Source organism: Musca domestica, unplaced genomic scaffold (genome assembly GCF_030504385.1).
Source record: "Musca domestica strain aabys unplaced genomic scaffold, Musca_domestica.polishedcontigs.V.1.1 42, whole genome shotgun sequence".
NCBI lineage: Eukaryota > Metazoa > Arthropoda > Insecta > Diptera > Muscidae > Musca > Musca domestica.
In genome coordinates, this window is record NW_026712329.1 from 2,771,210 (window position 1) to 2,795,203 (window position 23,994).

At 35.0% G+C, this 23,994-nt stretch overlaps 1 protein-coding gene across 1 annotated transcript in view; it reads right to left on the reverse strand.

Annotated features, from left to right (window-relative positions):
• The window catches only part of LOC101900643 (uncharacterized), a 70,428-nt gene extending 51,237 nt beyond the window's left edge, over positions 1-19,191 (reverse strand). Inside the window, exon 1 of the mRNA XM_005176634.4 lies at positions 18,680-19,191. The gene's annotated coding sequence lies outside the window, so the exon portion shown is untranslated. The remainder of the gene's footprint in view (positions 1-18,679) is intronic.
• Between the last annotated feature and the right edge of the window lie 4,803 nt (positions 19,192-23,994).

The window sequence follows — 23,994 nt, forward strand, 5'->3', positions numbered from 1 at the left end:
ACGAAAATTCGAGCAAGCCCCACTCTGTTGTACCCTACACCACTCTATGATACATATTTAGTAGAGCTCTCGTAAAAAAATGTGTACATCCCAAACCAAATAACATTGCTATAGAGTGAATGCTATCACTTCGAGAAGGAAGAGTATTTGTATGATGCCCTACATCACAATGCAAATAGCACAGCTGTAGATTACATGTTGTGTCTTATATGGGGGTTTATATTTATATTTAATACGGCTGACACATATATACCCCAGCTATAGCTATATCCGAACTGATTTCGTCCAATCTTGGCAGTATCTATTTTAGTTGGAACTTGAGCGTCTGATCCAAAATTCAATATATCTGGTTGAATGTGCCAATATTCATCCAATTTTAGCTGATATTACACATTTGGTGCGGACGAGGGTATATAGGGCAACACTATCTATACCCGAACCGTCCTGTCAGAAATTGTAACATATATGAAATACTTTTACATACGTATCATACATACAGGGTGAGATAAAAAAACTGCAATAAAATCAAATGCCATAATTTTTAAATTTTTTTAAATTTCATTAAATGAAAGCAAGAAATTTCGGAAATAGCATCAAATTTTGGAATAATTTTAGATCTGTTTGAATTGGTCACCTTTGGCACGAATTATAACGAAACCGTCACACGCTGCCCGAATGTTGCTCTGCGGTATTTTGGCCCATTCCCAGCAAAACGCTTGCTTGAGGCGGTCCTGAGTCCTGTTGGAATATCCAAGGTCTGCCGCCAAAATGTTTTCGCGACAATATTTATTTTGATGCCACAGTCGATTAATACGAGCGGAAAACGACAATCGGCTGTTATGGCTACCCATACCATAACAATGACCGACGCTTGAGGTCTGGTGGCCAACCGAAGGTGGACATTTTCAGCTGACCTCTTTGGCAAATAAATACGATCATTTTGTTTGTTTACAAACTGCTGGACAAGGAATGTTTTCTTATCGGAATAAACCAAATTCGGCAGTTCACCACTTTCGGCCAAGCGAAGCAACTCTTTAGCTCTTTCGAGTCTATTTTCTTTCTGTTGCGTTATAAGTTCTTGCACTTTTTGGAATTTCAATGGCTTTACCCCGAGCTCATTTTTCAATATTTGCCGAATATATTGCGATATGTTCAGCTCACGAGCCATTTTTCGGCCACTGCGACGCGGGTTTTGATCAAGTCGCTTCTTTATTTTTCGAACCATTTCTGCTTATGTTGCTGGACCTTGACGTCGGGCTAAGCTACCAGTATCATGGTAAGAAGTGATGGTACGAGACACAAATGATTTATTCACATGTAAATGCTGGAGTGCTCTAATGATAGCCACCAGTGGTTTTCCAGCCAAATATAAAGAAGTGGCTTAGACATTACAGCAGTCAGTTTTTTCATCTCACTTTCTATACAACGCAACTCTTACGACCAGCGGCGTTTTAATAATGCGACCTAAACGCTTATCACCCAACCTGGGATACATTATGTGGAATCTTACAATATTTTGTGACTCTTTATCCCGTTTCTACGTTTTATACAGGTATATGACGTTTTCTACGCTTGCAACATTTCGACAGTTGAGAAACTCAAAAACTAGGTAACTCAGTACAACAATTGAAGTCAATTTTGTTTATCTTAATCCTGATTAATGTACACTTGTTCTTCAGCTTGTAAAAATTGTCAGTATAGGTCTACATTTCGATATACTACTACTATTCGATATATGGTTTTTAAACACCATAAAACTATTTTTATCCAATTTCCCGGAAATGAGCTATTTTAAATAGATCTCAATCGATAATGAATCTCGGTGCTGTTATATTTTCTTCACTTTATTATAATTTGATTTGTCGGCCAAAAATTACAGTTAGTAAAAGTCTTTATTGATCGCGTATGGAAAGACTTATATACATGTTTAATTTGTATCTAACAAAATGTTTCATTCTAAGAAATAATAAATATGCAATCATCGATTTTTATATGCTCCAAATAATATTTATATAATGTTCTTTTAATTATATTCATACCCCTTCTACAAAATTTCCTACCTAAAATGACAATAAAATAGACTACGGTGGCTTGAGCAAACAAAATTTGTGCTTGCCAACCCATATTATCATCGTCATCATCACATTTATGCGGTGGAAAAAATGTTTAAAAATTACTTACGAAAAAATCAAAACAACAACAACCCACACACACATCCGCGCTCACCAGGATTATTTTATATCACTTGTACAATTGCGGTAGATTCAAACATTTAATCCTCTATCATGTCCACGTGTGCTAAGAATGAGAAGAAAAACGGCAACAAAATAATATTTACAAATCCTCACACACACACCGGCATTTACATATGTATTTGTAAAAACACTGCATAATAAGGAAATAAAGAAAAATGTTATGTTAGTGGTTGACCTGTTCTAGTCCATAGCCAAAAAAGCTGTGTAACAACAACAATCGTAATGAACATCTGCTATCCAATAATGGAATTGATGTAGAAACTTCCAACATATTCAAATATTGACTCGTTATCGACGAAAGTCAAACACAAATGATTGTACTTTTTCAATAATTGTTATTATATGACATAAAAAAGTGAAGAGAAATTTATTATTATTACATCAATGACTTGAGGGTAAAATTTGGCAATGATTTCTATTCTCAAGTGCTTAGATCGGCATGTATTTATGGATATTAGAGAGGGTATCAATTGTGTATAGTACAACATATCTAAAGGTATATTCTCTTCGAGCAATGGGTAATAAATTCTTTATTTTTCAAAATCGGCAATTCTACTTATTTACGTACCCATTAAGCCAAAAATTAGCTGATGAGCAATAGAATGTCTTTATAGAGCACTTTTTGTTATTTTATAAGACGATTCAAGGTTGAATTATAGACCAAACTGAAAATGTTAGACAGTGCCACTGATGGAGTTCAGGATAGATGTACCAAAGGGATTTTGAAAATTAGAACTTTAGGTTTTCGAAAAGTTCTAAAATGGTACTATACTTCTAACCTGGTACCATTGGGTATTATGTGAACGGATAGAGCTAAAACTTGAAATTTGGTATGAGAATCAAGATTTGGAAAATAAGTAATACAGGGTTGCCCATATTCGACGGACCCATCTGGCAACGCCATAACTTTTGACAGAGATGTCACATCGCTTAATGACATACCGCGTTTGAAGCGTCAGTCCAAGCAGATTTTTACCATGAACAAATACACGCCACGCGAGCACTCTGAAATAGTTGAAATTTACATTCAACAAAAGAAGTCAATTGTGAAAACTCAACATGCTTTTAAAACATTAAAAAATGTGAGAAGTGCGCCTTCTAAGAACACCATTAAGCGTTTATACGAAAAATTTTCGACTGGTAAGGCTCTTTCTAATCCGAAGAGGCCATATAAAAGTCGACCAAGGCGATCGGCCGAGAATATCGCTGCCGTACGAGCCAGTGTTGAGAGGTCCCCAAGAACATCCCAAAAACGCCGTTCTCAGCAGTTGAGCATGGCTCGGCCCATTTTACAACAGATTATTCGCATTGATTTGCATTTGTTCCCGTACAAAATTCAATTGACGCAAAGAATCTTGCCTGCGGACAAGCCTCGTCGATTGGCCCATGGGTCCGTCGAATATGGGCAACCCTGTATTTATAAAGTTAGCTTTCGAAATGTGTACTAGGTGTGCGAACTGTACTAAATGGTACTAAAATTGGAACAGTTTGGTTTAGTGTGAACGGATGAAGCTTCAATTTTTATATTGGGGTCCCCGTAGATAGTAGGTTTGAGAAAAAGGTGTGGTTTTGGAAATGTGTACTACAAGTCTACAAAAAGTACTAAATAGTACCATATTTTGGTACAATTTTTTATTGGGTGAACAGATAGTGCATGAAATCTGAAATTTGGTATTAAGGTTGCTGTTCATGTGCAGCCAGGAGATATGGATGTGGTTTCGGAAATGTGAACTATAATAATACGCAAAGTTCTGAATGGTACTGTATTTAGTATTAGGTGAAGCGTTAGAGATAAAATTGTGAAATTTAATATTTAGATTACGGATAGTATTTGTATTTGAGATTTGGCCGTAGTTTGGAAATGGGTCCTATGTTTGTACGAAAAGTACTAAATGGTAATAAATTTGGTTCTGGGTAAGAGAATAAAGCTGAAATTCTGAAATTTGGTATAGATGTCATTGCTTGTGTCTGCGGTTACGATATGAAGGTGGTTAATTGGAAAATTGTTGAAATTTGTTATAGATATCACTGATGGTATCTGTGCTTGAGATTTGGCGATGTTTTGGAAATGTGTCCTATATTTACACGAAAAGTACAAAATGGTATTAATATTTGGTATTAGGTGAAGGGACAGGGCTAAAATCCTGAAATTTGATGTTGAGGTTTCTGTTTGAGATATGGAGGTGGTTTGGAAATGTGTACTACAATTGTACGAAAAGTACTAAATAGTACTAAATTTGGCATCGCCTGAAGAAATAGAGTGGAAATCCTGAAATTTGTTATATATGCCTTCGGTGCTTGAGATTTGGCTGTGGTTTGAAAATGCGCCACCGCATTCGCATTCGTAATGGATACTACAGCGTATGACAGAAAATTTTGCGTACCGGTCCTCAAGTTCGTATAGCCCCCCTACAACGGCACCTCCCATTATTCAGTATTTTGATGAATTAACATTATTCTCCGGAATTGTTACAAATTTGATATTTGAAGTTCGTAATGGGTATTACAGCCTGTGACAAAAATTGTCTGTGCAGGTCCACGTCTTCTAGTCGGCATCTCTCTATATTCGGTATTTTTATGATTTTACCTTCATTATTCACGGAATTCTTATACCCTCCACCATAGTATGGAGGGTATACTAAATTTGTCATTCCGTTTGTAACACCTCGAAATATACATTTTAAACCCCACCAAGTATATATATTTTTGATCAGCATAAAATTTCATGTCGATTTAGCGATGTTCGTCGTCTGTTCGTCTATCCGTCTGTGGAAATCACTCTAGCTTACGAACAAATTGAAGTAGATTGATAAAATTTTACTCAAATGTATATTATGTTTGCAGGACTTTTGGTATTGAAAATGGGCCATGTAGGTTCACGTTTTGGTATAGCCCCCATATAGCGGTACATCTCTTCGGTGATTTAAGTGGCATTATTCACCGGAAATTTTTTAAATTTGGTATTTTATGTTCGTATTGGATGCTACAGTCTATGACTGAAAATTGTCTGTGTAGGTCCATGTCTTCGTGTAGCCTCCATATAGCGGTACCTCCCGATATTCGGTACTTTGGTGATTTTAGCGACATTATTTACCGGAATTGTTTCACATTTGGTATTTGAAGTTCGAAATGGATACTACAGCCTATGACAGAAAATTGTCTGAGCAGGTCCAGTATTTCGATGATTTTAGCTACATTATTCACCGATTTTTTTCAAGTTTCGCATTTGAATATTGTTATGGCTTATGACAAAAATTGTCTATGCATGTCCACGTTGTCGTATAGACCCTAATATAATGGCTATGTTCGGTTTTTTAAGATTTTACCAGCATTTTTAACGGTTTTTATTTTTTTTGAAAATTGACAAATTCGTTCCAAATGGTGGAGGGTATTAAAAGTACGGCCTGTTCGAACTTACAGCTTTCTTACTTGTTTTAATATAATCCTTCTTCAGGTAATAACATTCACTCTATAGCAAACTATAACTGCTCTAAAGCCAAATGTTGTTAGTTGGTGTGATCTATTTGAAATAGATTCTTTTGTTACGGGAGCTCTACAACATATACATAGTTGTGTGGAGTATCATACAGTCGGCACTGTCCGACTTTTGACTTTTCCTTACTGTTTTTATACCCTCCACCATACATGGTATGGAGGGTATATTATGTTCGTCATTCTGTTTGTAACTCATCGAAAAAATCATTTTAAACCCAACAAAGTACATATATTCTTGATCAGCGTAAAATTCTAAGACGATTTAGCCCTGTCCGTCCGTCTGCCCGTCTGCCCGTCTGTTGTAATCACGCTACAGTCTAAACGAATTAAGATAGGAAGCAAAAATTTTGCACAGATCTCTCTTTTGTCTGCAGGCAGGTCAAGTTCGAAGATGGGCTATATCGGTCCTCGATATCGTATAGCCCCCATATAACAGTACACTACGATATTCGGTATTTTGAAGATGTTAGCCACATTTTTCAATGGAATTGTCTGAAAATCCACCCAAGGAGTTCCATGTGGTCACTTTATACCTCAGCACAGAATTATCTATATAGGTCCACGATATCGTATAGCCCCCATATAACGGTCCACCCGATATTCGGTGTTTTTATGTTGTTAGCCACATTTTTCAACGGAATTGTCTGAAAATCCATACAAGCAGTTCCTTATGGGTATTTTATACCTCGGAAGAGAATCCACCCAAGGAGTTCCATGTGGTCACTTTATACCTCAGCACAGAATTATCTATATAGGTCCACGATATTGTATATCCCCCATATAACTGTACCTGAAAATCCACTCAAGGATTTCTTTGTGAGCACCTTACCCCCTGAAAGGGAATTGTCAATATAGGTCCGTAATATCGTATATCCCCCATATAACGATACCCCCCGATATTCAGTAGTAGTAGTAGTTTGATGATTTTAGCCACTTTTTCCAATGGAATTATCTGAAAATCCACTCAAGGAGTTCCTTGTGAGTACTTTACACCCAGACATAGATTTGTCTTAATAGGTCCACAATATCATATATACCCCCATATATCGGCACCTTCCTACATTAGATATTGTAAAGATTTAAAATACAATTTAATGGATTTTATTTTTTGAAAATTTTCTAATTCGTTCCAAATGGTGGAGGGTATTCAAAGTTCGGCCCGGCCGAACTTACTTCTTTTTTACTTGTTTTTTTTTTTTTTTTCAATTTGGTTTTTTCTTTGTTTTTCGTATATGCGTTTTTCATAGGCCTTGAAATGCCAATCCTACGTATTGCTATATATAAAATTTCCTACAAAAAAAATTGAAAAACAACCAAAAGCTTCTTTTTTTTTGCACACCATTTTGAATTTTATTTCATTGGAATGCCAAATAGCAATTCACATAAATAAAAGTCCCAACTTAAAACTTTACATAAACATATAACATTCCACTTTTTTAAATTTTTATAATACAAATCGTAACAAGTAGCCATTTGCGGTTTTTTATTACACCCGCATCACGAATTTTCAAAACCGCTCTTTTTATATCAACTCTACATCAAAAGTGATCTTCCACCCAATTCTGGACAATTTTGTACTTTTCGTGCATTCTAAGGACGAATTTTCGTGAAGCCTTGGGTGAAATCACAGACACCATACCAAAAACATTCGGGCAATGGTATAAATTTAAACTTTTGGTGAACAGATTTTTTCCTTCGTTGTTTTTTTTTTTTTCAATATGATTTTTTCTTTGTTTTTTTTTTTTATATATATATGCGTTTTTCATAGGACTTGAAATGTCAATCCTACGTATAGCTATATATAAAATTTCCTAGAAAAAAATTGAAAAACAACCAAATCTTTTTTTACACACCATTTTGAATTTTATTTCATTGGAATGCCAAATAGCAACTCACATAAATACCACGAACTAATAATGAAATATGTTTACAATTCAATTGGTTGATATCTTATGGGGAAATATGTACGTACATTTCCCTAATGAATGAATTTTATACGGAAAATTTGTTGCGATTCCAGAATGTTTGTTAGGTCATGATGATGATGATGATGCATGAGTTATAAACAGATTGTAGAACTACATACAGATATACAAACAATATATCCAATAGCTTTGCTGTGGAAAATTTTATCGGAAATGCAGGGCGATGGTATGTGCATCGACCAGACTCATATTGGTGGCATTTTATAACAGATGGTTGGCTGTGTGTGGGAGTTGCTGCTACTTGTTGTCGGTGTCGGTTAAGTTGTCATCCGTATCATGTAACAAAATCATTTTATGCCTGACATCGAATAAAAATAATAATCTGCAACAAGGATGCATTTTCAATTGAAAATAATATTCATTAGAATTTAGAAGCGTTATACAATATAAATTTTAATTTTTACTATATAGTAAAGTTGACATTTGATGGTCGAAATGACACAATTGCATCGCCGCAATTTATTAATAAATTTCAATGACTATTTACTACTAAAATTTTTATTGACAACTATAAAAGGTAATAAAATACACCACAAATATCAATGTTTCGTATTATAATCCAACAAAATGTGGACAGGAAGGGATGTTTCCATGTTCGTATGAATGAATTAAATTAATTTGCACAGTATATCAAAGTTATTTCTTTTTTCCAAAATTACTAGAAAACAAGTAAAAAACATTAAATTCGGCAGGATAAAAAAGAAAAAGAAAATAAAAAGTCTTAACGTCGGGCGGGACCGACTTTATGATATCCTACACCACTTTGCATATTTAGCAGAGCTTCACATAACAAATAAAAGATTTTATGGGGAATTTATGAGAATTAAATCATACCAAATATGATTATAGTTATAATTTAAAGTTCAAAGGAAGTAATATATGAGAGGAGTATCCTCCTCTGAATCGATTTCTACTAAATTTGCCGAGACATTTGTGCCTTTCCAATGCGGGCTTGTATTACCCATTTGGTGCACAATTAACTTGAAATTGGATAAAGATATATATGGGAGCTATATCCAAATCTGAACCGATCTCGATAAAATTTGGCAAATATCGTTATTATAGAGTGCATATTACGGCTGCGGAGGACAAAAATAACAAAGCCAATGAACAGCATATATGGGAACTATAGCTATCTCTGAACCGATGTGACATACATATTTACAGGCCTAAGATATACAAGGATAGATAAAAACAAGTAAAAAGGCAGTAAGTTCTGCCGGGCCGAACTTTGAATACCCTCCACCATTTGGAACGAATTAGAAAATTTTCAAAAAAAAAAAAATCCATTAAATTTTGTTTAAATCTTTACAATATCTAATATAGGAAGGTGCCGATATATGGGGGTAGACAAATCTATGCCTGGGTGTAAAGTACTCACAAGGAACTCCTTGTGTGGATTTTCAGATAATACCATTGGAAAAAGTTGCTAAAATCATCAAACTATTGAATATTGGGGGGTACCGTTATATGGGGGTTATACAATATTGCGGACCTATATAGACAATTCCCTTTCAGGGGGTAAAGTGCTCACAAAGAACCCCTTGTGTGGATTTTCAGACAATACGATTTGAAAATGTGGCTAAAATCATCAAAATACCGAATATAGGGGGTACCGTTATATGGGTGCTATACGATATCATAGAGAATTCTCTGTCGGGTGGTAAAGTGCTCACAAAAAACCCTTATTTACAATTTCCGTTGAAAAATTGGCTAAAATCATCAAAATACCGAATATCGTAGGTACCGTTATATGGGGGCTACACGATATCGTGGACCGATATAGATAATTCTTTTCCGAGGTATGAAGTACCTACAAGGAACTCCTTGTGTGGATTTTTAGACAATTCCGTTGAAAAATGTGGGTAAAATTATCAAAATACCGAAAATCGGGGGTACCGTTATATGGGGATATACGATATCGTGGACCTATATACATAATTCTTTTTCAGGGGGTAGAATACTTACAAGGGACTCCTTTTGTGGAATTTCAGATACTTCCATTGAAAAATGTGGCTAAAATCGTCAAAAAACCGAATACCGGGGGGGTACCGTTATATGGGGGCTATACGATATCGTGGACCTATATAGATAATTCTCTGCCAAGGTATAAAGTACCTACAAGGAACTCCTTGTGTGGATTTTTAGACAATTCCGTTGAAAAATGTGGGTAAAATTATCAAAATACCGAAAATCGGGGGTACCGTTATATGGGGGATATACGATATCGTAGACCTATATAGACAATTCTCTCTCAGGTGGTAAATTATTCACAAGGAAATACTTGTGTGAATTTTCAGACAATTCCATTGAAAAATGTGGCTAACATCTTCAAAATTCCGAATATCGGAGGGTGCCGTTATATGCGGGCTATACGATATCGTAGACCGATAGAGCGTATCTTCGAATTTGACCTGCCTGCAGACAAAAGAGAGATATGTGCAAAATTTTAGCTTCCTATCTTAATTCGTTTAGACTGTAGCGTTACAGACGGACGGACGGACAAGGCTAAATCGAAGACGTGGCCAAACGTCCAATGAAAACGTCACACGCTGCCCGAATGTTGCTTGGAGGAATAAATGAATAAATAAATAAACACGATCATTTTGTTTGTTTACCAACTGCTGGACAACGAGTGTGTTCTCAAATTCTGCATTAAGTTTAGCTCTTTTGAGTCTATTTTCTTTCTGTTGCGGTGTAAGTTCTTGCACTTTTTAGTATTTCACTCGGCCACTGCGACGCGGGTTTCGATCAAGTCGCTTCTTTACTTTTCGAACCATTTCTGCTGATGTTGCTGTTTTCTTCCGTCCACATGCTTGACGTTGGGCTACGCTACCAGTATCACGATAACGAGCGATGGTACGAGACACAAAAGATTTATTCATATTTAAATTCTGGACTGCTCTAACGATAGCCACTTGTGGTTTTCCAGCCATGAACTACATCTCGAATAACTTTTTTTTCTGGAAAATTCTCACCAAAATGCTTTTGTACGCTTGTAAACAATGTAATGAGCTGTTACTGAAATAATTTTAACAGCTGTCGGACGAGTGACTTAGATATGGCGGCAGTTTTAAATTGGTTGCAGTTTTTCATCTCACCCTGTAATACGTATTACCAAATCCTGGTCCTTCTCTAAATACTATATACCAACAGTGGTCTCTATCCTAAGTGGCCTCGATACCAAATATCACTTTTCCATCTCACCTAACCACATTTGGTATTATGCACATTTCGTACGTTCATAGTACGAATTTCCAAAATCTCCTCCTTCTCTCAACTACAGACACCAACAGTGACTTCCCTATCAAATTTCAAGATTTCAGCTCTATGCATTCGCCCAATACCATATTTAGTAGCATTATAGTACTAAATGGTACTAAATTTGGAACTGTTTGGTTTAGTCTACGAAAAGTACTGAAAAGTATATTTGGTATTGAATGAAGAGATAGAGAGAAAACTCTGAAATTTGATATTGAAATGACTGATGGTATCAGTGTTTGATATTTGGTGTTGATTAGGAAATGCGTCCTATATTTGTACGAAAAATAGTAAATAGTACTAAATTTGGTGTTGGGTGAATTGATAGGGCTGGAATCCTTAAATTTGATATTGAGCTCTATGTCGATATCTGGAATTGAGATAAGGAAGTGGTTTTGGAAATGTGTACTATTATTATTCGCATTGATTTGCATTTGTTCCCTGCGGACAAGCCTCGTCGATTGGAATGGGCCCAAAGAGTCATCGAAATGGCCGAAAAAAAAAAAACATGGATCCGTCGAATATGGGCAATCCTGTAGATGTCACTGTTGGTGCCTGTGGTTAAGATATGTGGTTTTGCAAATGCGTACTACAAGTCCACGAAAAGTACTAAATATTACTATATTTGGAACAATTTGGCATTGGATGAACAGTGCATGAAATCTGAAATTTTGTATCATAGTCGCTGTTCATGTGAAGTCTGGGAGTATGGTGGTGGTTTCGAAAATGTGTACTATAATTCTTCGAAAGTACAAAATTGTTCTAAATTTTAGAATTCGATTAGAATCTCGAATAGAGGTATGGGGTGGTTTTTGGATATGTCTACTGTCCTTCTTCGAAAAGTACAAAATGATCACTGTTGGTGTTTAAGATGGAGGAGAGAGAATTGAATGTTGGTGTACAAAATACTTTGTACATACTTTTGAGCGCGATTAAGGCGCTGGGAAAAATCTAGCAATAAACAATCCATATTCAAAAATTAAATATTTACCAGCCGCCATAAAATACCACATGTGATAGGTTAAGTTAGATTAGTTTTTGTAGCACTTAAGAAACATGTTTTTGAAATAAAATTAGAATGTAATCATTCGGTTGGTTTTCTTTTCTCATCACCGAATAGAGAATAGAGTTGACAATAGAAGAGGGAGATTTGACACTATTCCCCTTTACAGTTGGTCTATTATGCAATGGTTTTACTGACATCCTCCTCCCTTTTCGTGTAAAAGGTAAATATTTTCCTATTATTCTTTTGGAAAAAGGAAATAACTTGAATATATAAAACCTTGAAAGTCTGAAAATTTAGGACGATGTTTGAAGTTTTGATTTTTAAAATTAAAACATTAAAGTGGCTTGTCACTGACCAAGTAGCGGACACTTGCTAGTTCATAATATTTGTCAACACATGATAAACTCAGTCGACTACAATATCTTATATTTTTATCATTCTACTGTTGACCCCCAGAAATAAAGGCCAATCCATATTCTTGGATGGAGAAATACAATATCTTGAGCTTATGTCGTTATCGTCATTGCTCTCTTTTTTAAAAAATTAACTATAGTTCACAGTTTATGTTGACCTACAATAACACCCTTGTTGTTTATTTGCCTACTGTCCTTACTGGCTAATTGCCACCCACAAAACAAGTACTACGCACATATTTATTTACAAAGCATTCAAATAATATTATTTCATTTTGTATGTATGTTTGTGTATATGACTCCTTTGACCCCAAACGGAAGGAGGTATTTCTTTTCACACCAACACCACCACCACCACTGCTTTACAATGTAGACCCTTTTTTATGTGACAAAGCCGTAAACACTAATTATACTCAAATAAATAACATCCCAAAAGCTTTATTAAAAGTTATTAAAATTAAAATGTTCTTGGGAAAAAAAGGACAATCCAAGGATTAAGTTGTGAAATAAATTATGATTAAATAATAATTAAGTAACTTTATACTGTGATGTAGTGCAGATAATAATTTCGAGAGCTTGACATTGCGAAGAATATGTCATTTCATGAGAATTAAGGACTACCAGCCATCATTCATGTCATTCGAGTACTTGACCATTACGCAAGGCGATGCAGATGAACAGCATACTTCTAGCATTTCCGTATGAGTTCTTAAAAAAAACTCTATGATGATATTTAATATTTATTTTTGTGGCTTCTTCTATTTAATTCTAGAGGATTTTTATTTGGCCTTTGAAAAAGATTTGTGAAAGATAAAGATTTTTGTATAGGAAGACTTCATAAAAAAGGTTTTGTCCTTGCATTTTTTCTACAAAAATCTAAGACTTTTAAAAGGGATTTTTTTAAAAATCAACTAATTTTTCTAAAAATGGGATTCCTTGCCGGAAATTCTTTAAAAAATTTCCATCTTAAGATAAAAGATCCTTTAAATAAACACTTTGGCAGATAAACCTTTAAAATCCGTAATTCTTTAATATTTTTTACAAAATTGATGATATTTATGCGTAAAATACATGATGAGAACAATTTCTAAAAAATTCACAATCCTTTGCCCAAATGTTCTTGAAAACCTTTTCTTCAAATATCCATGAGTTTTTTTACAGGAAGTACTTAAATCTAAAAGCAATACTTACATTTAAAAATTTCTAGTAAATTCTTTGTTGCAAAGTTTTTTATTTAATAAATGTACAACTTTGGTGCAAAGTCCCTTGAAAAAAATTCTCAAACCTTTTAAACAACCTTCAAAAATCAACGATTTTTGGAAGAAAACATTTTTTAAAAATACCGATTTTTATACCCTTCACCATACTATGGAGGGTATATTAATTTTGACATTCCGTTTGTAACTCCTCGATATACTCATGTCAGACCCAACAAAGTATATATATTCTTGATCAGCGTAAAATTCTAAGACGATTTAGCCATGTCCGTTTGTCTGTCTGTGTGTCTGTCTGTCTGTCCGTCTGTCTGTTATAATCACGCTATCTTTCGAACAAATTGAGAAAGAAGGCTAAATTTTTGCAGACGTGTATATTTTGCCAGTAGGCAGGTTAAGTTCGTAACTGGTCCATGTAGGTCCAAGTTATCATATAGCCCCCATATAACGGTACCTCCCGATATTCGGTATTTTGATGATTTTAGCGACATTATTTAACGGAACTGTTTGAAATTTGGCATTTGAAGTTCGTAATGGATACTACCGCCTAAGGCAGAATATTATCTGTGCAGGTCCACGTCTTCATATAGCCACCATATAACGGTACCCCCCGATATTCGGTATTTTGATGATTTTAGCGACATTATTTGCCGGAATCGTTTCAACTTTGGTATTTGAAGTTCGTAATGGATACTACATCCTAAGTCAAAAAATGAGCCATGTAGGTCCACGTCTTCATATAGCCACCATATAAAGGTACCCCCTATATTCGGTATTTTGATGATTTTAGCTACATTATAAACAGATTTTACTTCAAGTTTCGCATTTAAATGTTGTGATAACTTATGACAAAAGTTGCCAATGCAGGTCCATGTCGTCGTATATGTATTCGGTATTTTTAATATTTTAACAGAATTTTTAACGAATTTTATTATTATTATTATTATTTTTTTTTTTTTTGAAATTGCCAAATTTGTACCAAATGTTGGAGGGTATTAAAAGTTCGGCCCGGCCGAACTTACAGCTTTTTTACTTGTTTTTGAAGAAGTACGTCTTGTATTTTTTAGATTTTAGATTTTTTTCCAGGAAGACCAGGAAGGCCTAGTAAAAAGTCCACGACTTTTCACCAAATTCTGTGATTCTGAGCCAGAACTTGCTTCAGACAATTCGACTATATAGACCAAAAGGCCAAAAGTCTTTTAAAAAATCAAGTCCTTTAAATAATCAACGACTATTCACGAAAACAGCTTCGAAAAATTCTGTCCCTTAAAAATTTGTTTCTTGTCCAGAAAGTTCTTTAAAAATACACGATTCTGGGACCAGAACGTACTTCAAAAGTGCTCGATCTTTTGCCTGGAAATACCTTTCTTAGCCAGCTAATCCTTTAAAAAATCCGCGATTCTAAGCTGGAAAAATCTTTAAAATTAAAGAACATAGCAAGAAAGTCCAACCATCCTCGATTCTTAGTCAGAAATTCCTTTAAAAAACTCAATTCTTAGCCCGAAAGTATTTAAAAGATCAACAATTCTTATTTAGAAAGTTCTCTAGAAAGATGCTTTAAAAAATCCTCGTTGTTTATCAGAATACAGAATACACTAGAAAATTCACAATTTTAGGCTAGAATGTAATTTAAACATCCATGACCCTTACCTAGGAAATACTGTTCTTTTCTAGAAAATCCTTTAAAACATCGTCAATTCTTATCTTGAAATTCCTTTTGAAATATACTATTCCGGCCAAAAAGGGTTTTCCAGGATTTCTATACCCTCCACCATAGTATGGAGGGCATTTTAAGTTTGTCATTTTGTTTGTAACACCTCGAAATATAAATCTTAGATACCACTATAGCTTCCGAACGAAATGAAGTAGATTGATAAAATGTTACTCAAATGTGTATTATGTCTGCAGGACTTTTGGTATTAAAAATGGGTCATATAGGTCCACGTTTAGGTTTGGCCTCATATAATGACACCTCCCGATATTCGGTATTTTGATGATTTTAGCGACATTATTCAACGAAAATGTTTCAAATTCGGCATTTGAAGCTCATAATGGATACTACAGCCTAAGACAAAAACTTATCTGTGCAGGTCCTCGTCTACGTATAGCTCCATATAACGGTACCTCTCGGTACTTTGATGATTGATCTTTTCGGCGTCGGGATTGAAAATAATCACGGTTTAATGGAAAACTTGACTTTTATTTAACACAAATGCTATGGTCTATTTCACCCACTAAATATTACCCAATGTCTATCAAAATTGGAAGGCTTCTGCCCAGCCCTAAACTCTGGCCCCATGCTAACTTCCGTATCAATTGGTCTATAATTGTGACCTGTAGAGCAACTGCAAAATCAAGACATTTTTTAGTTTTTGGTCCATTTTAACCCCTAAATATTATGCGGTCGTATCCAAAAGGCTTCTATTTTGGCGAAAGCCCCACCTTCATTCTAAATTTCGTGAAGATCGGGCCATAATTGCGACCTGTAGAGTGATTACAAATTAAAATGGATAGACGGACAGACGGACGGATGGACATACATAGCTAGATCGACTCAGCTCGGCGAGATAGGATGATACATATATACTTTCCTATGTGGGAAACCAATCAAACTTGTAATACCCCCTAACACATATTGTTGTAGGGTAAGGTCTCCGTCTTCGTAAAACGCTCATATAACAGAACCCCCCTATATTCAGTTTTTTGATGAGCCTAGCTTTATTTTCCACAGGAATCATTGGATTTTGGAGTCCCCAATGGGTACTACTTCCTATGACAGAAAATTAATTGTTTGAGTAAAAGTGGAGGATTTTTTTTCTGGCATTAGTCATCGACTGCTCCTGTTCAAAGACCATGTCCTCCACGAATAGGATTTGAATAAACTTCAATAATACGTCCGAATGCAAACGTTTAAAATATTTTTGATTGCATGTCTTATAAATACTCAATCTGGTTTTACCCGAACAAAATTGTAGGCCGATTTCGAGCTTTTTATACCCACAGCCATTCGGCTAGAGAAGGTATATATCATTTGATGCTGCCAAAACGTGCCTCATCAAAATAACGGTTTAAAGATCTAGGTCTCTTTGGACCAAATTCGTTTCAGGACATCCGGAGTCGATCTAGCGATGTCCGTCCGTCTGGCTTGCTGGCTGGCTGGTGCGCACAATAACTCTCGAAGAGAATATCTGATTTGGCCTAAACTTGGCACATCATAATATTATTTTCGACCTTAGATCGAGTCCGAAGATGGGCAATATCGGTCCACTCCTTCTGGTAACTTCCACACAAAAGGTAGAAATTTTCAAAAAATATATTTTTTGCACAGAAAGAGAAAGGATAGTCCGATTTTTCTCCAACTTTGCACATCCTAATATTTGCGTCACTGCTAGGTCAGGTGAGAAAATGGACAAAATCAAAGTGTCAAAATTTTTACTATTCATGGAGCTCATGAAACACAAAATAAATATACAATTCCATTCAAACTTGGCACATCTCAAGCTTTCCATCAACACAAGATTTGTTTCAAAGATGATACAGATCAGACCCTTTCTTCTGGTACCTGCCCCACAAAGGGTCAAAATTTTGAATAACCAAAGCTATCATAAAATCCGAAATAAGCATTCGGTTCTCTTCAAATTACACACATTACAAGATTTTTATTAGCCCAACGTCTGGTGTGAAGATGCGATGTATCGGTCCACTCCTTCTGGTACCTCCCCCAGCTCAGAAGCTCATACCTCCCAGAAGCTCATAAAACGCGAAATTAACATCAGATTCCATTCATACTTGGTACATCTCAATTTTTCCATCAACGCAAGATCATTTTTAAAGATGATAGAGATCTTCTGTTAAAAATTTGAATCGAGTTTTTTACACAGAGTTTATGAAGAAAATGATAAATGTCAAAAAGTAGCTAAATTCGTCGGCCATTGAGATCAAAACTTTCAGAGGACTTTAAATCTGCCACTAGCAAATTGTATTGGGCTATAGCAAAAAGTGGGTTAATTTTAAAACTATTTGTTTGCAGTGGGTTGAGACTCAAATTATTAAATAAGGGCATATGGTCAAACCCGCAAAATATCTAACGGCGACATTATATAGGGGGCTGTACCGAGTTGATATACTTAAGGAGAAAAATACCTAATTATATCTAATTCGTTTGAAAATGGAGAATCGGGTTCCATCAACTTGTTAAAGAGCTTTGAGAAACCTTAGACCGATATATCTAATTTTAATGTCCACTAAAACTTCCAGACATAATATGATCATGACATATATTTTTATTAGATCGATCCCTACAAAAATTAGAGTAAATACCCCAGACGTACGGAAAAACTTACACAAATCGTCTTAGAATTTCACGCTGCTCCAGAATATAAATGTATAGGTTTTTGTTACAAATAGAATGACAAAAATAATATACTCTCCATACCTCCATGTATGGTTGTGGTTTATAAACAATCTTGTGGGACGATAATGTTGGGCTGGATAATATGGTTTATTGTAATTTGATGATAATAAAAATACGATTTTCTTTCACACAATCTACCAACAAAAAAAATCGAATTTGTTCTCTTTTCCTTATCGAAGTTAATCATCAAGAGACCATAAACCTCATTAAGATCCAAATATGATATTTGTCATCAAACAAATGTCTACCAAAAAAATTCATTAAATTTCCGTCATTTTCCGTCGTCCAATGACATTGTCCAATGGATAGACAGAAACCGCAGCGCGACACAATTCCACCAACAAAAAACCAAAAAAAACGAGGAAACTAAAAAACCCTAACCTAGACATTGAAAGCAGTGTCTATCACAGATATATTACAACAACAGCAGCAGCAATAACAACATTGATGGGTTACACCCACCTTTTGGGTGGGGGAGGAATTAAAGGATATAGCCACCAAAAATGGAACCTTGATGGCTTTTGTCAATTTAAAGTTTCACGGCAACAACAAAGAAGAAGACGACACAAATTGAGGAATACGTCCCCCGCACCCACTCTATTGACTGCTCCCAAAACCAATACATACTACACTTACATATCAGACATGGCTTGCTGTTTCCATTATTAAGTATTCATAGGATTCGGCATTCCTTCAGTCAATCGACCACCAGGTGAGTGGGTGTGATTTCCTCGCGAATCAATATTAAAGTGTTTCGGATTGTTTATTTTCTTCCGCTTTTGGCCGCTGTTGAATGTCCCCGGGGGGAGGGTTGGTGATTTTTTTTTGGTTTTTTTTTTCAAAAATAAAATTAATTTCTATTTTTTGTTCACCGCCGCCGCCGTCTTCTGCCTTTCATTCCAATATTATTGGCATTGACAGGCGTAGCTGTTATTGGATTACTCGCGTTTACTTGCGATTTAAGTATAGAAAGCAACAACAACAGCAAAAAAAGAAAAATATTAGCTTCAAGTGTCTTCTATTATTGTTGTTATTGTTTTTTGCTTTGTTGCTTCTTCTTATGGATATACAATGAATTTTATTGTTAAGCGCGCGTTTCGCATGGCCGGAACTGGGTTTTTGAATTTATCGGACAATGGCAAACGTAACCGAACGAACTCGTAATGTATACTGAAAGTACAAAAATCATAGCATAACTTAGGGAGCAGTAATAAAAGCTTTTTTGCGACAAACAATGGAAGTAATGTGGTGAAAGTTGTTTGAATTCACCATGGCTCTCAGGCAGGGTTGCCTATAGTCTGGCAAAATTGATATGACAAATTTAAACAATGTGTGTTGTTGAGCTAAAGTGCTCTAATTATATACGACATGCGATTTCACAGTTTTTATGTATACTTCGAGGGGTTGATTACACTGTGCGACAAAATTCAATCTTTACAATAATTACGGTGAAAATACAGCAGAGCTAAAATAAAAAGAGTAACCTAGTCGGAAAGTAATTTAAATAGTGGGGACAAGTTCCCCCTCTTCCACACTCTTGGAAATATTCGAAAAAAGATTCCTCGGAATCTGAGCATTTAGGGTATATAGTATCTTCGGCGAGAAATATATTGGTCGGAGATTTTAACACTCAAGCGAGTCTTTTTGGACCTTTTTAAAAATATAGTTGAAAAATCCCTTTAAACGGGATTGTAATAACTCAATATATTATGCAACATTTTTTGTTATAAAATTGTACTGGAAGACGTCAAGAGTCTCAATCTTAACTAATGTCAGGAATTCATATATATTAAAAGACATTTTAGGGTTAAATCAATACTTTGTGTGAGTTTGTGCAAAATATCCAGCAAAGCATCATTTTAGAAGTGTAACCTTGAAGACAAACATCTTTTTCATCAAATTTTACAATAAATCACCAAAGAAAAGAAACCTTTTTTTCCATTGTATATTTGCATCATGATCCAAAAACAAATCGAGAATCTTCCCTTTTTTTATAAATTTTTCTAGGGACTTTTTTCGAGTTGACCTCGAAAGTAATATATATAAATCTCAGAATAATCAATATATCTGGGTGCAATGATTTTTATGAAAATTACATTGAGAATTCTTGGTCTTTTATGACAATAGTTTTTGTAAAATATGTTGAGTTTCTCTGTTGACTCCCTTGATGGTTAACATTTACATATGATAACCAGTAAAGAAAAACTTAAAGACCCTACGCAACTTTGCACTTTTTCTAGAGCTTCACATAAAAATTAAAAGTTTTTATGGCAGAATTAAATCATACAAGCTATGATTATAATTATAATTTAAAGTTCAAAGGATTAAATATGCCGAAGCATTTGTATCTTTCAAGCACGGGCTTGTATATCCTATTTGATGCACAATTAACTTGAAATCGTATAAAGACATATATGGGAGCTATATCCAAATCTGAGCCGATCTCCGATTAAATTGGCGAAGATATTTCTGTGCTATAGTTCATATATTTCCCTGAATATCGTTGTTACGGAGGCTCAAATCGGTCGTATGTGACAAATTCCATCCCATTTAGGCTAATATTACACGTTTGGGGCGCAATAAAAGGCAAAGCGGACGAAGTTATATATGGGAGCTATATCCAAATCTGACTCGATCTAGATAAAATTTAGCAAATGTATATCTGAGTTGTATTTGATATATTTCCCCAAATATTGTTGTTACAGAGGACATATTACGGCTGCGGAGGACAAAAATATCAAATCTGATGAAAATTATATATACTGGAGCTATATCCATATCTGAACCGATTTCGATCAACTTGGGCAAACTTATTTTCAGGCCTAATTTGGTAGTATGTGCAAAATTCCATCCATTCGGCCTGATATTACACGTTTGGTGCACAATAAAAGGCAAATCGGACGAAGATATGTATGGGAGCTACATACAAATTTTGACCGATTATCTCCAATTTCAATATCAATGATCAATGTACTTTGTTTACAAAAATACATCGACTCAGAATGTGATTCTATGCAGATCATCAAAAGTAACTATGGGTCTATCTTGTTTCCTTTTGCATGTTATAAACAAATGCACAAAGACTAATACCCTGACCACCTTGTGGTGTAGGGTATAAAAATATTGCTCACATTTCTATCAGCAATATTGCTTAACATGTTAATGCACGGATTTCGAGGAATCTTTATCCGAAAATTTATAAAAGTATGACGAGGGAAAACTAGCCTTCTAGATTAGGATAAGATATCTACGTTGGAAACTTTTAAAACGCCGCTACGCTATGAGAGGTATATTAACTTTGTCATTCTATTTGTAACTCCTCGAAATACTCACAATAGACCCTACAAAGTATATATATTCTGCATCAGCGTAAAATTCTAAGTCGATTTAGCGAGGTCCGTATTTAAAAAAAAAAATTATTATTATTCACCGGAATTGTTTAAATTTTGTATTAAAAGTTCGTATTGGGTACTACAGCCTATGACAAAAACTTTCGTAAGCAGTTACACGTCTTCGTATAGCCCCCATATAACCTTAAGTCCCTTTATTCAGTATTTTGATGATTTTAGCTACATTATTCACCGGAAATTCGTATTTGGAGATCTTAATTGGTACTACAGCCTGTGGCAAAAAATTGCTTAAGCAGGTTCACGTCTTGGTATAGCCCTATATTACGGTTTTCATATAAGCAGTATTTTTTGGAATTTTTTTAAAATTGTAAAGTTTCTTCCATATGGAAGGGAATTAAAAATTCGGCCCGCCTAGCTTCTTTTTTACTTGTTTAGCTCTACTGTCATAATCTGCTGGATTCCCCCGAAATTATCTTTTGTGATGCACAGTGTTATTATAAGACCGCGGCAAATTTTTGAAAGAAGTAGGTTTTTTAAATAAAAAATTTGCTACTGCCAATAATTTGCAGTGGAAACCCACGTAAAATTATTTGTTTTACATCCTGAGTTTTAAGTTTTATAAGCTTTGGAGCGTGAAAATCGGTATATTAGATCGGCAGATACGAAGGCAAGAAATTCTGTAAAAAATGTTTTTGAAAAAATCGCATATTAAAACGCATTTTATCATTTTTGTATCATTTCTATTGCAATTAATCAATTAATAGACATATACGCGCTTTAAGTATAGAGTTAGAAGTTTGAAAATCCCTCACTCTTTGAAAAACTAAGCGTTTTCAAGAAAAAAAAAAACTAAAATGCTGAAACTTAATTCCGAAAAACATTTTTTTCTTATGATGGTAAACTCTAGTTTTTGTGGGAATTTAGATGAGCACACCGCACCGTATTTCGTATTGAAACCTCTAAAAATCAAATGTATTTAACAATGCAAAATTGTTATAAACTCTTAGCTCTCTGCCAAAGTTGTACTCAACACAGAAAGCTTAAAGCTCTTGATATAAAACTCAAATCATTTGAGAGTATGGATGTAAATATGTTAATTCCACGTTATTACATAGGGGATTTTAACAAATATGTTAATAGGATAATAAGGCATCAAAGTAAGTCTAGTGGGCAAGTTTACGAGACCAATTGAAAAGTAACAAACATTTTTACGAGGTCATTTTACAATGAACTGTATTTAGGATTAGTATCAAATGGCATACGAATAACTATTACAAAATGTTTAAAAATGACGAAAAGAATGTCAAAAGATTTTCATAAAATTTTTAACATCCATATCCCACATTCTAAAGCCAACGCTTAGGTGGCTTTATCAAAATTTAGACAAGGATAAAAATGTAACATGTTTCTCGGCGAATATAAATTGGAAGGACATACAGAGGATGGAAGGACAATTCTAGAATACTTGAGAAATTATAAAAAGCCCTTCTATAGAATATTAACTTTGTCATTCCGTCTGTAACTCCTCGAAGTACCCAACAAAGTATATAAATTCTTGATCAGACTAAAATTCTAGGTCGATTTAGCGATGTCCGTCTGCCTGCCTGTCCGTCTGTCTGTCTGTTGTAATCACTGTATCTTCCGAACGAATTGAGATAGAAGGCTAAAATTTTGCACACCTGTTTATTTTTCAAGTAGGCAGGTTAAGTTCGTAAATGGTATTGGTATTTGAAGTTCAAAATGGTTACTACAGCCTAAGACAGACAAGTAAAAAGCTGTAAGTCGGCAGGGCCGAACTTTGAATACCCTTCACCGTTTGGAACGAATTCGGCAATTCTCAAAAACAATTACATCCTTTAAAAATTCTGTTAAAATCTTAAAAATACCGAATGTAGCTGTCATATTAGTGTCTATACGACCACATGGACCTGCAAAGGTAACATTTGTCATAAGCCATTACAATATTCAAATACGAAACTTAAAAAAAAATCGGTAATAATGTAGATAAAATCATCAAAATACCGAATATCGGGAGGTACCGTTATATGGGGGCTATACGAAGACGTGGATTAGCACAGACAATTTACTGTCTTAGGCTGGGCTTAGGTCTTAGGCTGGAGTATCCATTACGAACTTCAAATACCAAATTTGAAACAATTCCGGTGAAAATGTCGCTAAAATCATCAAAATACCGAATATCGGGAGTTACCGTTATATGGGGGCTCTAGGAAGACGTTGACCTGCACAGACAATTTTCTGTCTTAGGCTGTAGTATCCATTACGAACTTCAAATACCAAGTTTGAAACAATTCCGATGAATAATGTCGCTAAAATAATTAAAATACCGAATATCGGGAGGTACCGTTATATGGGGGCTATACCAAAACGTGGACTTACATGGTCCATTTTCAATACCAAAAGTCCAGCAGACATAACGTACATTTGAGTAAAATTGTATCAATCTACTTCAAATCTCTGACTAAAGTATAAAGCAGATTGCACCAAGGGTTACCAATAAGGTGGAGCAGAACACAATTCTAGCATATGATTACGCATAGATGATCTAAGAAGAGGCGAAATTACTTATTAAAAATTACCTGG